The 17,206-nt window shown below is 48.4% G+C and overlaps 1 protein-coding gene across 3 annotated transcripts in view; it reads left to right on the top strand.

Moving 5' to 3' along the window:
• The window catches only part of LOC142584960 (sulfotransferase 1C2-like), a 102,994-nt gene that overhangs the window by 30,863 nt on the left and 54,925 nt on the right, over positions 1–17,206 (top strand). The window contains exon 1 of one of the 3 annotated variants that reach the window (XM_075695338.1): positions 181–288. The exons of the other annotated variants lie outside the window; for them this stretch is intronic. The gene's annotated coding sequence lies outside the window, so the exon portion shown is untranslated. Of the gene's footprint in view, positions 1–180; positions 289–17,206 lie in introns of those variants that run through there. 3 annotated transcript variants of the gene reach the window in all.

Genomic DNA, 17,206 nt, shown 5'->3' with positions numbered 1-17,206 from the left:
TGTTTCGAAACACTTTTTTTTCACTCGGTGGGTAAAAAAAAAAAAAACAAAGGCCGTCGTACGCAATCTCTGTCTACGGACGTCCGTTCCATGTTTCGGCACAGCTGCAGACGCGTGCATTGAGAGGGGTATATCTCTTCATACTCGGGCAGGGCTGGAACATAAGGGTATAGAGCCATTCCATCGCCGAGTCTCATTAAGTGTGCCAGATCCTGTTACGTGTGCCAGCCTCCAGCTGGCTGGGCCGCCGTACTGACAACGTGCAGAGCCCTTCTGACGGCAACGCAGGTATTTCACGCCAGTAAGAACCCTTCGCTGAACTTCCCTGGGCACTCTGGCTAAGACGAACTTACCTACGCAGCGATCAAATGTCCTCAGAACGAATGAGCCACTCTGACAAGGTGCAATGTTATACGAGGTCAGGGTTTCTGTCTGCATCTTTTGTTTTCTTTTTTTCTGGCATGGAATCTTGACCGTCCAGTCTAACAAACTATGGCTTAATTTATTTCTAGTCCCCTACCTTGTATAATCCTTACATTTATCTTGCAAGAGCATACCTTCAAGTCGACCATTACGCCCTATGTAACAAAGCCTTCTCTCGATTGACGAATGTACGTGGGAAAACAAGACGTCGCTTTTCGCGATATAGGCGTTCCAGTGCAGAGGCACAGCAGCGGAGTCATTTTTTCTCAGTGTGTTGATTTACGGGCGGTGTCCTTGGATGATCAGATCGAATAGTGAATAGTACCTGTCCACGGGCCCATCCTGTGTGCTTGCCGAAGGGTAGCATATCGGGCTAGTTGGAACACTCCACTGCGTTACAAGGATGTATTGCACGAAGTAGACGCAGCAGGATGGCAACAGGAATGAGACGCGCGCTCGTCCCTGTATCTTGCCGTCCTGTTGTTTCTACTTCGTGCAATACACCATCGTAACATTCTAGCTGAATAATGACGCGTCACGCTTCACTCTTACCTCGTCCATACACCTGAAGTTTATCGTGTCTTACTTGCAATGTAGAGACCGATGTCACGACGAATTTCACTACGCCACCGCTGCTGCCCGCGAAGGATGCTGGTAGTGGTAGTAGTTAGCGTGCTGAAGGGCAACTGTGGCAACGAGCATTTTCTTTTTTCACCATCACAAACCGGCTTAACTCGCGGTATGAAGAGACAGGGAGATTATGATAAAAATACTCTACTAAAGGAGCACTGCAAACAAAACATTCTCTGCTGTATTCACGGAAGCAACCACTCTAGGAGTGCCTCACCATAGCGCTTCGTGGAGTCTTGTGTCATTACGGAGGGGGCGGGGGGGTGTAGACTTTATTTAACCATTAACGACGGTCGTCTGTTTGTCGTCTGATTGTTGGGGAAGAACAGATATGCATAGGCGCACACTCTATGGCGGAGCTGTATTGTTTCGTTACTGGCTGGCGATTAACTGTAGGCCGTCCGTTGGATGGTCGCGAATAGGGATTGATGTCTACTAAGAAGAAGCAATGACAAGATAAATTCTTCATATCACAACTGCACTGAAAAATCGGCACGTTTCTGTTAACCAAGATAAGATGTAACTTCAACCTTTCTTGCGTTAACGCCTACTGCCATGGACACGCTCGGAACGTTCATTTTAAGTCAAGGGTCAACACTTCTGTCGATCGAGGAAGGTAAGCTTGTGCATGAGGTGTAGCTGCCAACCTGTAACATTAAAATTCGTAAAAATCCCGCAGACGGGCCCGGGGGGGGGGGGGGGGGGGTGTGGAGCGTGGTGGAAGGAAGAGCAGGAGGAAGGACAGCGGGTGGCACTCATATTTAAGAACTTTGTCCTGAGCACACACACCTTCTATGGCAGCATACCCACCTTATTGCATACGCACCGTAGCAAAGTTCGCACAGCAGATACCTTTACGTCTCAACACCACCAAGGGTGTTAATTGAACGTTTGCCAAGTGTCAAACCACCGCACCTCCTATCAAGACATCAACTCGTCGTGGACAACGACTAAAAGCGCTCACCCCACCATTACCTGGAAACTGGAGAAAAGGATAAAAGGGACGGAACCACGACAACGAATGGATAGGCGCAGTTAATTAGACGAGTCACATCACCACCCATCCCTCGGCACTTATCCAGCCGTCGAGACAGCGTGTAAACCGGCTGTTGCAGGGTTCCACGAAAAACCCTCAGCCCGCCATTCACCTGGCCGGCTGAGCGAAGGGGCAACGACGAACGAACTATTTGTCGCCGGATGATTTCTTTCCACAGATTCCAAACCAATTTCTTCGAGGCGGAGTTACTGCGAGTTATGGATAGCATGGGCGTGGTGTCGCAACGGAGTCGACGATGGTGAGTTGCTGCTGGACAGTCTTCAGACTCCCTAGTCGTCTCACCTAGAGAAGACGACGGGATTAGAAGCAGATACTTTTAGAGAGTGAGGGAAGAGGGTCCTGATGTGAACTGAGACGTTTAACTTGCTTCCGCATAGAGTGGGCTCCCGTACTGGAGCCGAGTAACTAAGCTTAACAAAACCTTTCTCCTTCATCTTCTACGACCTGACGTAGTAGTCGATGGGCTTGGTGGATTCCATGCCCTGAACGCCACCCTAGCCGCGACAAGACTGACAAGCAATATATTGTTTTTACATCGCAGTAACCTTGGCAGTGACTCTAGTGACACTGATTTCGCCTGCTTCAGAAACTTGTCTGCATATCGGAGCTTGGAACGCAGCACAAAACGATAGATGAGGAAAGAGACTCGCGACTGATTTTTATTGCACGTACACATCTTATTTTACTGCATATCTACACAGATACACTGAGCATGTCGAGAAGACATAAAAACAAACAAACATCAAATGTACCTGTGTCTAACAGTGGTTTATGAAGTTGAATCCTCTGTCACGTAGTAGCAAGGATGGCTGGCTTACGCATAAAGCGCCCATTCTTGGTGACATCACCAAGAATTCTCCGCGTTCTCTGTTGCCCTCTCCTGCGTGGAAATGCGCGCACATTTGCGAGTGTCAGACTTAAGTCCCCCCCCCCCCGACGCTCGTTATAACTGAAATCATTAATTTAGCTCCTGTGTCTTCCTCTCTCTGTTGAACATTGTGTTGCTTCTCAAGGTGCTCTAACCAAGTTGAAGCTTTCTTAACTTGAGTGCATCGTTCTAACTGTTGCTTTTGTTGTGAATAAATTATCGACACCCTCTAGACGGGGACAACATCTCGTCATCTCAATCGGCGCATGTCGAAACAAGATTGCCTTCGTTGCGAGCTCATGCACGAAAGATCGGCAACGGCTCGGACAGTGGAAATGCACCTTGCTCGCTCGTCTCGATCGCGTCTTTCTCTTTTGTTTCTGTTCTTTGTCTTTTCAAACATCACGTTCTTTGCGGCGTGTACGCTTCCTTGACCTTAGTCGCGCGTCTCGCCGGCTGGAGTCCCAGCGACCTATACCGAGTCTTCTATCTACGCGGAAGACAGCTCTTCCGCACGTTAGCGCGGCGTGCGACGTCCGCTTCCTCCACACTTCCAAGGTCACCAGGAGACATAGGATGCCGCGGTGTTCGCTATTTAAAGGAGGCAAATGAAAATGAAAAAAAGTAGATGGACTCGGGCACCATTTGCATTCTTAATTCATTTATTGCGTAGATCAGTAACTAGGTATAAATGTTTTCGTTCGTTCACTTATAGATCAATGGCAGTGCATACGGGAATAAACGCTCGAGTTCGCTCACATTCTAGAATGTGCAATTCGACATTTGCGTCGCGCGCGCGCAAGACGCGACGCTTTCGCCACAGTATCCGCGACAAAATTCAAGAGAGAGAGACAGAGAGAAAAGCAAAGAGAGGAAAAGCAGGGAGAGTAACCAGACGATCATTCGGTTTGCTACCCTACACTGGGAGGTACGGGAAAGGGGGAATAGAAACAGGAATATTTGAATACAGTAGGCGCGTCTTGCGGCGAACGGCAAACCGATATCAGCGACGACCCGGTGAAAAACGGTCGCCATCAAAAAAGCAAAACAATTTACGCTTGATAATATCGTGGAGCACAAAATGCTACAAGTATATTTCTTGAAGGTCAACATTAGACCATTCTCAGACTGCGCTTGTCCTTGCTTTATTTTTATTTTTATTTATTCTTTTGCGGGGGGGGGGGGGGAGGGAACCTCCTGTCGACACAGCTCAGTGACACCTGCGAATGCTCGTTTGAACACACATTCGAAGTCCTTGGGAAGGGGACTTTCTGGAGGTGCTCGACCGTGTTTCACCGTTGTTTGTAACTTGATTTGTCACACTGCCATGTGTCTGCTGAAAAAGTCAAGCTCCTGAACTAAACTGTAAGTTGATGTTCTGTAGTCCTCAGCTAGCGTAATGCAGATCAATCGCTGTAGCTGTTTGGGCAATGTGGTATACCATTGCGCTCGCGTATTGCGCTGTACTGTAGCACGTTTGGTGGCGAGGGAACCGATGAGCTTTGAAAGACAGCAAGGAGGAGCGTTCCGATTAAATGGCAAATTACACTTCTGGAATACCAAAGACGTCAGCCTGACTACGAACGGAGTGTTTGTCAGCCAGAAAACCAGAGAGCAATTAAAGGCGGAAAACGGGCTTGAAGTACCCGCGCTATATCCTCGTGACGTCATGAGATATCGACTGCGTCTGTTTGCGACGAGTTATTAGTTCATTGGTAGCTAAGAACTATCCCACATTATAAGAGAGAGAGAGAGAGAGAAATAGAAGGGAGGAAAGGCATGGAAATTCGCTACCACGTCCGGTTTTCTACCCTGCACTTGGGGAAGGGGTATGGGGACGAAGAGAGAGCGAGAGGAGATAGAGATAGCACAATTTCGCGCACATTTAAGGTTCTCACCAAGACTACACATGGTTGCCAAGACCTGTTGAGGTATTTCAACAACACTTTCGTGGCTTTCTGTGCTATCGACGCGTACGACCAAGGTCCAAGGATTTTCATTTCCGAAAATGATCTAGAGTCCAGCTGGTTCAATGCTGTCCGGAGAGCTTTACTTTAGGCGTCGTACTGGGGACAGATACATAGGATGTGTTGGATCGTTTCTATACTTCCACAAGAGTCGCGCATGGGCTTATCCCCCGTTACAATGCTGTCGCCTACTGCTGCCTCAGAGCGGGAAACTTTTGATGGCACTTGTAGCTTTAAGGATGGATCAAGCCTGTGAAGATGACACCTGTGGAGGTAGGGAGAAGACCAGTGTTTGTGTGTCATAGTTTTAGCCGCGATATGAAGCTTTCTCGCAGCGTCAGTTCTGGATGAGGGGATTGGAACTGGTCCGGCTTCCAGATGGGCAAACCGGGCGGCTTCGTCGGCGAGGTCATTACCAGCAATGCCGGCACGTCCAGGTAGCCACTGGAATATAACTTCTTGCCCTTTAGCGATAACTTGATGGTGGTCTTCTTTTATTTCTTATGTCAGCTGCTCATGAGTCCTATGATATAGGGCAAAATGCACAATGTGACGTGATGCGATAGAGTCGCAAAAGATGACCCATTTCTGAGGTGTCTCTTGCAGGAAGTATTTGACAGTAGCACGCAGGGCAGCAAGCTCTGCCGCCGTTGATGTTCTCAGGTGTGACAGCTTGGATATCATTGTGGTTTTCGTAGTCGGAATGGCAACGGGACCTGAAGAGCTGGTAGGTGATACCGAATTATCGGTATAGACATGTATTCGGTCCCCGTATGTCTTATTGATTAATAGCAGCGGCATCTGTTTCAGAACCATTTTTGGGTAATTGGCCTTCTTCTTTACACCCGGAATACTTCGGCGCACCTCGGCTGTTGGAGACACCACAAGGGCAATGAAGGCCTTGCTGCTGCTATGTATCCTAATGGAAGACAATCTGTATGGGTGATTATAACTTCAGAAAACGTTGCACGAGGTTTCTGCGATGGCAAGAACGCCAAGTGATGATCGGAAACGCGGGAAAGATGACGGATACGCGTCCTGAAACAATGCACTGCAACGTATGTTTGGATGGAATGATCTTTGGCCAGCACGATTGTTGCAGCTGTTGACGCACAGCGAGGAAGTCCTAAACACGTGTGCAATGCTTGGCCCTGTAAGCTCTCCAATGATATTTGACTTTTACGTACTGGACAACACTGGAAAGCTGCATCATAGATACCCTAGGAATAGATCTCTGCGCAACTGAAGCATGTAGCGTACAGATGTACCCCATGTTTTCCCTCACATGAATCTCAGTACCTAGGCAACATACAAGATTTTTTCTTGAGGTACGTGCAATAAGGGCTCCCGGAAGGATTTCAGTCGATTATTACACCCAAGAATCGATGGGTCTTTCCATAGGTGTCCATTAATGAAGACTGTATATGGTGTCATAGGTTTACGTGTGCATGCAATCAATGCACATTCCTCGGTCGATACAGTCAATACTTGTGTTTGAATGTATGCTGATGTCAAAGTTGCTGCCCGCTGCAATCGCGCGCGAACCTGAAGGCGAGAGACCACAGTAGTCCAAAGGCAGATGTCATCTGCGTATATCGAGAGGTAGTTTTTTTTTTAGGTAAAACTTCAGCTAGTCCAAGAATGTCACATTGAACAATGTGGGACTCAGTACTCATCCTTTAGGCACGCCGCAGTAAGTGTAACATTCAGCTGTGGGGCCATACTTCTGTTTGTACAAAAAACGACCGGCGAGTTGTGTAGTCGGATAACCAGCGAAGCATGCGGCCGCCGAATCCAATAGTCTCCAGGGAGTTGATGACGGCGTCATGTACAACGTTGTCATACGCGCCTTTCACATCTAGAAAGAGCTCAACTGGTATGCGCTTACGGCTTTTCTGGGGAGAAATTCTAGAACACTATAGAATGGGCAAGAGAACCCTCCCTACCCCCCCCCCCCCCATATATCTGTCACAAAACAGGAAGGAGTAATCTGGCGAAAACTGCAGTCGGGTACCTTCCCAAACCCGTATATCCTACACAAATGGCATCCTGAGGTGCACTCTTCCAAATGCAAAAACTGTGAAGCTATAGCGACCCTAAATCACATGCTCTGGGCTTGCCTAGCACTAAATGGTCTGTATGGAAATAAAGAGTCATGAGAATCCTCCCTCCGTAGCCAGGAAGAACAAGCCCAAAAACAAGCCATCGGTCAAGCCCAGGCCGCCGCCGGAAGCCTACCAATTCCGGCCGACGTCTAGGGGGGACGTAGACGGTGAAAGGGGGAGCTGCGTCTCACCCCGATCACCCATACTCCCTGACGGGTGCAAATAAAGTGGTTTCTCTCTCTCTCTCTCTCTCTCTCTCTCTCTCTCTCTCTCTCTCTCTCTCTCTCTCTCTCTCTCTCTCTCCTGTTGCACAAACGTTGTCAGGTCAATGGCGGTGTCTATTGAGGAAAGACCCCGACAAAATCCTGCCATGGAAGCGGAGTACATATTGTAACGCTCGAGATACCATTCTAGACGTGCAAGTACTATCCTTTCCAACATCTTTCCGATGCAGCTGGCCAGAGCGATATAGGGCGATACGCCGCCAAGTCCAACGGAGATTTTCGCGGCTTTAGCGAAGGTACCAGCCGACTTAACTTCCATTGACGGGGAACTGAACCTCTATGCCATGAGCTGTTGAAACTGTTCAGAAGCGCTCTTCTTGCCTCTTGTCCAAGGTGTCCCAGGGCAGCATAGGTGACGCCGTCAGGGCCTGGGGAGGGTGTTCGTTTAGAAACGGCCAGGGCAGCTTCGAGTTCTTCCATGGTAAAGGACACGTCCATTTCTTGTACCCGAGCTGCAGGGAGGTCACTTCCATCAATGTTAGTGTTGACAGGCTCGCCAATGACTCTCGCACAGAATTCCTCAGCCACAGCAAGCTCAGTTTGGCCAAGATGAAGGGCCAAAGCTGCGAATAGGTGTCGTTGTTGCGGGCATAAATGAAGACCGTGGACTGCACTCCAGATATGTGAAAGCGGCTTGCGAGGGTCCAGTGATTCACAGAATGTATTCCATCGCTCAATCTCTAGTTTGTCTATGCGACGTTGAACTTTCTTCTGAGTGCGTCGTGCGTCTCTGAGATCATAAATTGATTTATTGCGTCTGTATCATCGCTCCGCACGCCGTCGAAACGCACGAAGTCTCTCAAGTTCAATGTCGAAATCCGTTCGGGTTGACGACAGCGATAATAAATAGTTTGCAGCCTACATTGCTTCTGCGATGAAATATAATGTGGGTGCGACGGGTAGATTTCACCGGCAACGTCGATGACACACACATTACAAATGAACTAATACTGATGCTGATCTGCCCTAATAAGCTTTTTTTTTTCCGAACTACAACGCCCAAAGATGCGAAAATACTTTGAAATGAGTCACGTCATATTAACTCAGCGGCAATGCGGCTTGGGCACAAAATTCAAAAACAGGAAACGTTCACCTTCATTTTCTCCACTAAAAGGCACATGTTTTGCCTAGAATTAAATGCAAATCGAGTTTTGAAAAAATTACTCACCAGAGTGAGGCAATTTGGTGTTGATATTTCGTGTCATTTCAAGCGCGAGATTGTTCAGGGTGAAAGAGAGAGAAACACTTTACTTTGTGCTGTTAAAAAGTGTATGTAGAGCCCAATAGTGAGGCGAGTTGATGTGGGGAGGGAGAAAATGAGAAAGAGGAGGGCTCTTACGCAGTATGCGCCAGCATGTCCTCCACAGTGAATGCATATGGCGGCGGATCCTATGTGATAGGGTTTCGTATAAGGTGAGGGTTTGAAGGTTGAGAAGCAAATTTAGAATCCGGACGGATGGCTCATTTTGCGAAATTGTGTACATCAAGGGGGAGGAGGAAACAACTTTATTTCGTCAATTTGGTTTAGTAAGGGATGGCTACCAGGCAATGTCTTACAGCCGCGTACTCGGCTCTTTCGATGGCCCGAATTTGAGTCTCCAGGCTCGGGTCCCGGAGTATTGCTTCCCACGCTTCAGGCGAGGGAGCGGCCAGCAGATCTAGTTGGTGAATGGGGGAGGGGGGGAGTCTTCTCTGCAGTTTCAGAGGAGGAGGAGGAGGAGGAGGAGGAGGAGGAGGAGGAGGAGGAAATAAAGAGAGAAGGTAGGGATGTTAACCAGAAATGCGTCTGGTTGGCTACCCTACTCTGGGGGACGGGAAAGAGGGAATAGAAAGATAGAGAGAGGGAGGGGAGGGGGAGGAAAGACGCGGTGAGCTCGCGCACGCACGCGGAGGGCGAGAGAATATGATCTAAAGAAGCTATGGATTCACATAGCGATCAGTGTGGGTCTGTCAAAATATGTGTCCAGGAGAGTAAGCCACAAGCGATGCCTGTCCGAGACATAATAATAAGAATGCGTCAGAAAATAAACTACACCTAATATTCACTTCTAGCTTCTTGTACTCTTGTCACACTTGTCGCATTATCGTGACTGCGTAGCGTATCGCAGCAAAGGTGTTCAGAACCATAGAACTGCAGTCTGAGACCCTGTTATATCGACTTGCTATCGTGAAGTTTTTTGACAGCGTCTTAACCTGTATAGTCACGAAATTATTCGTATTGAACTTATGAATTCGCTCCACGTGAGGAAATTTCTTATGCACCCCGAGCAAAGGGAGTATGACGAGATGAAGACACCGGCACCGCACTCCCTGGAAACGCATTCGTGTAACGTTATTTCACGGTAACAACATGATAGCGCCAAGCTAAAACTCTCTAAGTAGAACGATTGAAGTTTCCCTAGCGGTCGAGCGCTGATCGCTACATTGCAATAGGGAGAAGGTTGTTGCACACGTGATAAGTAGACGTACTTCATTAACGAGGCACGCGAACAGACACGTTCAACTTGATGGCGACCGTGGGCCAGAAATGTTTGAGCAGCGAGCTTTTCTGCGAACACTGCGAACGCACGCAGCTTGTCGGAGCCGCACGCTAACGTACACGACCCTGACCTGTCATGGCCTTAGACTGACTAGTTTAACTGAGCTGCCACATCTGTGCAGCTGGAGCTGAAATTTCTGATGGCTCCTGGTAACGTTAGCTTAGAGGCTTGCAAAGAAAAAAGAAAAAAAACATTCGACGAAAAAAAAAGAACAAAAATACAACAGGTGGTACGTTAGGCTTGTGAAGTATGCGCACGTGTCGATGAAAGAGTAACCGCAGCATCGTACAGTGCTTAATGACACTAAAGAGAAACGCCAAATCACATTAAGCTGATCAAGCATTCTTCGAAAACTCTAATGTTGGTAATTTCGCGGATCTAGCTCCATTATTAGAACAGAAAATTCAGGTCAAAGCTCAATTTCTTTATTATTATTATTATTATTATTATTATTATTATTATTATTATTATTATTATTATTATTATTATTATTATTATATCGCGGTGAAATCGCAGTGACGGTGCGTTAGTGAGACATGACGTATTTAAAAGCACTATATTTCTTTCCTTACATGGGACCACATTGTCTCAGTGAAAGTTCGCGAAACTTCCTTTCGAATACAATGTGGTCCACTTTTACTGATAAACAAGTAACCATATGTCTTGACAGACGACATGATCCATGACGTCCCGGCGATCTGCTGCTAGAACTGCAAGACTGTTGTCGCCATCCACCTCTCTTTTCTTTTCTTCGGGGGGGGGGGGGGGGGGTGAGGCTTTCTAGGTTATTCTCGTAGTAAGGGTGGCGTTTGTGTGTGTGTGTGTGTGTGTGTGTGTGTGTGTGCGTGTGCGTGTGCGTGTGTGTGTGTACGTGTGCGTGTGTGTGTGTGTGCGTGTGTTGGCTTTAATGTTGGCTATCTAGCGAATTGAGTGTAGGCCGACGTATCCCCTTTTTATTTATTGTTTTCATTTTTATTTCATTTATCTTTTAATATCGTGGCCAGGTAGCAGCGCCACTACGTCAATGCGACGAAACAAATCCTAGAGTAGTTAGTTTGGGCAGTTTCTGAGCATAAGATGTTCTCAAAACAGGCTAGGCCTGGTCGAGTCTATGGCTCCTCCGGAATGCAGTGCAACCCAGTGCAGTACTCGCTTGTCGGCATACATTAGCTATAGTCCTCAGCGAATGTCATTAAAATTTGTGACGTCACAAGGAGCTAGTGCGGGAATGTTGAGATGGCGTCACCACGCGTCCTTTCTCGCTTACAACGCATGCTCGTGTTGGGGGCCTTTTACCAGTTCAGAGTAATTTATATAATTCAGGTTTAATTTTATTCTTATTTATACTGTTTCTTCCATATAAAACATCCGCTCATAGACCGATGACGACAGTGACTACGACAGTGCTAACGACAACAAGACGTCTCGCACGTCGTGGAAACAACGTGCAGTTCTGTCAGGGGGATGTGCAGTTTCATTTCGCGCAACCTTTTCTACACAAACAAAACGGTCATGACAGTACCCATCTGTGACAGACGGGACAGAATCAGAATCAGATACCTTTAAGACGTTATTAAGATTTGAACGTGATTAGCTCAAGACCAAGCCAAAACCATGATTCGGTTACCAGGCGCGCCGTAGTGGGGGGATCCGGATTAATGTAGATCACCTGGGGCTCTTTGACGTGCACCCAATGCACGGGCCTGTTCACCCCCATCGAAGTGCGGCCGCCGTGTCCGGTATTTCGTACCGCGCCTTCGGGCTTAGCAGCGCAACGCCAAAGCCCCCCACGGCGGACTGAAGCGAAAGGACGGCGAGCGTATCGTCAAGAACGAAAGCCCCGCCGCCGCACCTCGCAGCGGCTAGCGAGAAAGGCTACAGTTTCCCGGGCTTGTTTTCTTTCTAGCCTAGATGGTGCACGAGTGTTGCGACGCGCACTTCCTCGACGCGGACAATACACAAAGGAGGCGAAACGACGCTAGGCCCTTCGCTGACACTGCCCCCATCTTGCTTTCTGCATTCTTCGTCCCTATACTGGGAGGCTTTATACGCTACAAAAGCGATCTTTTTTCGCGAGTTCTATGCTCAGTGTGCTTCGACGAAATACGCTGGTTTCGCTGCGCAATTTCTCTCTGCGTGCGCCATTCAGTTTCACACTGCGTGCCTATCGCATCCAGATAACAATAATAATAATAACAATAACAGTAACAGTTGCTAGATGGCACGTTTGTCAACAAATGCTGATCGCTTTGCGAGCAATTTGCTCGCGAAGCGAAATTGCTCGCTTCTGCGAGCAATTTCGTGACACTGACGTGTGGCGCCAATGATTACATATGGATGGATGGATGGATGGATGCAAAACTTTAATAAGGTCCTGAGGTACGCGACTCAGCGCGCTGCGGGCCGCTCCCACGTTGGGACAGTCAGGCCTTGCCCGACCGCCGCATCGTGGGCCCTCTGGACAGCCCATAGTTGCGCCCCGGCATCGGGGCTCTTGATAGCGGAGAGCCACTTGTCCTCAATGATTTGTTCCGTGCCTCGTAACGAGGGGCAACGCCAGAGCATGTGGTCTAGGCTAGCGATGTCATTGCAGTGCCTGCAAGAACTAGTGGCATAGGTGTCGGGATAAATTTTGTGGAATAAAGCCGGGTTGGGATATGAACCTGTTTGCAGTAATCTGAGGGTCAATGCCTGCGCTCTATTTAACTTCTTGTGTGGAAGGGGAAAGTCTCTCCTGCCGAGATAAAAGTGCTGCGCAATTTCGTTGTATGTGGTCGGTTGATCTCTGTTCTCCACCACTGCGGGCCGGCGTTGGAGTTCTCCATGGTCGCGGAAAGCGAGACCTCGCGCCTTGGAGTGGGCCAGCTACTGTTGGTTTACTTTCCAAGGGAGTGCACAAAAAAAAGGAAAGCGCAAGGGCAGATCAGCAGGCAACGTTCGTGTGCTTTCACAGCAGACGTGTGGTCACAACGGCGCCATCTTAGTGTTACAAGAATGACAGCGGAAGAATGACACCCTGTGTTCCTTGTAAGTGAAGGACCCCCGTTGACAAATGTCCAGTCGAAGACATCTTTGTACAGCGGCCTAAGCTGACAAGGGTTCTCACGGCTTTCGACGTTTTGTCCATGACGTGTCTAAACTTAGCGTCTTGTAATAGCTGTAATCACAAAAAAAAAAAATAAGGATTGTCTTCACCCAAAATTTTATTTAGAGGTGTGAGCCATCATTGTCACTGTGCCGTCACTGTCATATTGCCTTTATAGTTGTCGCTGTCTTCGGACCCCCTGCCGCTGTTTGGTGCGACGTTTAAAAGTTTTCCTTAAGTGATCCTCTACATTTATCTATTACCTTACTGACTAGCACCAAGGAACGAACCGGTGTACCGCCAAAAGAAATGAAAAAAAAACAATACAGTGGTTGTTAAAAACTACGTGCACGTAGGAGAGTACATGATTAAATGTCACGGGCTGAACGTGTGAGAACACGCAATGATGAAGTTTGGTCGTACATTTTTGTTCTTCGCATGCTTGTTGCCTCTATAAGGGGGTGAGAATACGGTAAACGACAATCTGAAAGTTCATCTGCCGGCGTGTAAGTTGAACATCTCGTAGAGAGGGAGAGAGCAAGGAGGAAAGGAAGGGCGGAACGAATCCGCACGTGTGATTCCCGTCGGCTTCCCTGCACGGTAGGCAGAGGTGCGGAGACAGGCTTGCGCTTGGCTCGCCGACCAAGCGGCGGCCAGGAGGGCGCGAGCGCTCATCCGCACTTCACAGTGTTCAAGGAACGCTGCGGCAGGACTCACTGACAGTGCGCGGACGAGACCCCGTGGGCGAAAGCGGGGTCATTGACACAAGCTTCACCACATCGCGCAAGGGTAAAGGATGTCGCAAGAGCGATCGAACACGTATGGCCACTGCGTTAAGCTGAGCGTAAAGAACAAGTAAGAACGCAGAGGGCGCACGCAGAATCAGGAGCAGCACGCGATGCTGACAAACACTTTCCCTGTAGGACTCGAATGCAAGTGAAATGGGGAGTTTCCAGTCTTCGGCGAAGACGACCGCCGAGGACGCGTGTTGCTCAGACACTCTGCCGCGGCTGAGCTATTGTTTGCGTCGGCTGCCTAGTGCGGCTCAAAGTATTTGAATCTCTGCGCCGTATGGAAAGTGGGCTGAAACAGAACGCAGCTTTTGTCCTGTTGCGGCAACAGGTGTCACACGCGGTGCTGTTGACCACCTGAGGCAGACATGAATACGACTTTGTAAACGCTGTAGTCGGCACAGCAGTCGACCCTGCACGACTTGTTCGTATCCTTGTTGTTCAGGTATAGAGGACAGAGCTGAAAGTCAGGGTTTGCCTCTGACACATTGACGGGGTTCGAGTAACGTAGGCGAGAGTTTCTCGACAAAACTGCATGCGCTCGTGCGTCATCGCGCGAAGCATTGCCTCTGCGTCACTTACTGAAAGCGGAATCACAACGCACCGGCTGCTATCTTGGGCAGATCGCACGTCTCTGTCAGCACGTTCTTGATACCGCAGTGTCTTTCTTCACTGGCAGCATGGTATATGCCGCGCTTTTTTGTTTTGTTTTGTTTTTCTATCACTTTCCCTGTGAGAGTTTACGCAACATGAAGCAGGGAGAAATGGACAAAATAATGAAGGCAAGTAGTCAACCGGAACAGAAAGTCCGAATTGTTATCCAAAACTTTCATCGGGGAAGGGGGAGACAAAGATAAAAAGGCAGGACAGGGTCCGTTTGGGCAGGATCACAGCACAGGGTCCGTTTGTGCAGGTCTGATTTGCAACAAAGTAGTCGTCGACCTCTGCTGCGCCGGCTGATGGGGTCAGCATTTAAGAAAAGAATGACTTATTCTGACGATGGTCGATAATCAACGCGAGCTCTCCGTGTCGCTCGCAAGATTCTGCGCTTTTACAGTCGGCATCAGCGCTGCCTGCCCACACTTTAATATACCGGCGAAAAGTTGAAGGGGAATGCGACCAGTAATGAATCAAGTTTGTTCGGGAGTTAAGCGCGTGCATTCTCCCTCGTCCCTCCCCCCCCCCAAAGAAAAAAGAAGACAGAAAAATGAAACGCTGGAATAGTCGGCCTGTAATTATCTGTAATAATTGTTCAGGTAGTGATTCGCACGTATAGAACAAAGGCCACCAGTCAAATTGCAATAAGCTACTAAGCACGAGGGCACGCGGGATCAAATCCCTGACGTGACGGCCGCACTTCGACGGGGGCGAAATGCAAAAAACACCCGTGTGCGGTGCATTGGGCGCACGTTGAACATCCCCAGCTGGTCAAATGTAAGCGGGGCTCCCGCACTACAGCGAGCCTCATAATCATATCGCGGTTTTGGCACGTAAAATTCCAGAATGAATTAGTAGAATTGCAAGCTTCAACCACGGGTCGTCATAATCGCCCTCTTCTGTGAGCCACTGCAGATCTTCGAACACCCAATTATGGGCCCTATTGAGCGTCACTGCAGAACTTCCAACAAACTATGATGGCTCCCAAATTGATCATCTACACACAGGGGCGCCGTTGTCCCGCGGTCTCCTGTGTTGAGTCATTTACCGCACGCCGCGATAAAATGTGATGTTCAATACATTTTCAATACACTTTGTCTTGATCAATGGATCAAGAATTCATGATTAGCAGCAAGCTTCTTGAAGCTGTGTAGGAGTGCATTTACCTAGGTCAAGTAGTCGAAGGGTGACCCAGATAATGAAAAAGAAATTTCGAGGTGGGTAAAGATGGGTTGCAGCGCATGCGGCGGACATCCGCAAGTCATAACTGGCAGCTTAAAGTCAAGGGTCTGACGGATTGCCGTCTGGTCGGTCTGGGGGAGCCGAAACGTCATTCCATCTTTCTTTTTTTTGGCCGGTGCCTTCTAATTTTCGTCAACTGGCAGCTTACGATACCATTGAAAATGAGTTTATAGAATCATTGCGCTCAGCCAGTATTACCCTATGGGGCGGAAATTTCGAGGTAGGTTAACAAAATAGAAGCCTGTACAAGCTAAGATATGAGCAACAAGTGACCAAGAACCTGACACATGCCGTTTACGCCCTCTCTCTTCTTCTCGACGCGGTCCGCTGCTGGGATATCTCAAGTTGCGACGCTCTCGTGTCGTTTTGTGAAAACCTCACCGCTGACTGGGCCTACTGTCATCTCATCCGTGCAAACATTTACATGAGCTGCATCCAAAACCCTGTAAATCATTTATTCGTGCGCACGAGCTCATCTGCGGCGAAAGAAAAATGTGTCAGATACTTGGCCTACATTTTCGCGCATTCAAGAACAATACGTCTAAACTCTAAACGCACACTGTTATTTTCCACTGGCAGGAGCAGTTGCCCCAGCTGTTCAGAACCTAGTACGCTAGGTTTATCATTTCATGCATTTGTTTTCCAGTTCCTTTCTTTTTTCCTCGTATGACGTCAGGCGAATAGGAATTGGCCTCCCATAAATAAAACCGGATACAGATGCTCACGTTTCCATTTTACTATTTTTTTACGCCTTAATTTCAAACAAGCAGACAAGCTAACTAGCGAATAATGAATATGGTGGTGGAATTGCAAGCGGTCCCATGCGGTGAGTCAAAGCAACCTGTCCTGTCTGTCGCATTGTTGGAGATACGGCGCATTGCGCTTGCCAGACAGGCCTGTCCTTCACCTGACCTCTACGCGCTCTTGCTTTCCGCGCACTCGCACAGAAAAGTTTCCGCCTCAACAGGGACATCGCGACGCTTGCGTTCCACGTGCAGTGTTTGCTGACCACTTCGCATGCGTAGCCATCTTCTTTTTTAATCGTTATTATTATGGCACGAATGCAATGCGTAACGAAGTAGGGTTTGGTTGATCCAACGCTGTAATTTTTTTTTTTTTTTTGCGTAACGTAACGAAGCCGCAACTTTTTGTTTATGCATCATCGTGTGAAACTTTTTTACATATTGAGAGACGGAGGCCGAAATAACGAAAGCTATAGCAAGCGACTATTATGCCTGCGACTCTACGCACATGTAAAAGTTCACACTCGAAGAGGGTAGAACGCTGGACAAGTTGGTATTGGTTCACGGCTAGTAATAGCAGCGCACCGAGAACACTCTAGGCTCGCACTCCATTCCACCGCCGCGGAAGAGGTTAAACCTGGCCGCAGGAGTGGCGACTGAAAGGCTTCAGCCAGGAGACAGCTCCCATTCTGCGATCACGACGGTCTGTTTCAGCCACTGCGGGAAGCGAAGCGACAGTTCCCGGCACGGAACTTTGTTCAGCAATAGCGCCTGTACCAGTGAGGTGAACCGAAAATTTCTCGCGCAAGACGCA

The sequence above is a fragment of the Dermacentor variabilis genome, chromosome 6, assembly GCF_050947875.1.
Source record: "Dermacentor variabilis isolate Ectoservices chromosome 6, ASM5094787v1, whole genome shotgun sequence".
In the NCBI taxonomy this organism is placed as follows: Eukaryota; Metazoa; Arthropoda; class Arachnida; order Ixodida; family Ixodidae; genus Dermacentor; species Dermacentor variabilis.
The sequence above is the reverse complement of the archived record's forward strand: the minus strand, read 5'-3'. Positions and strand labels throughout refer to the sequence as shown.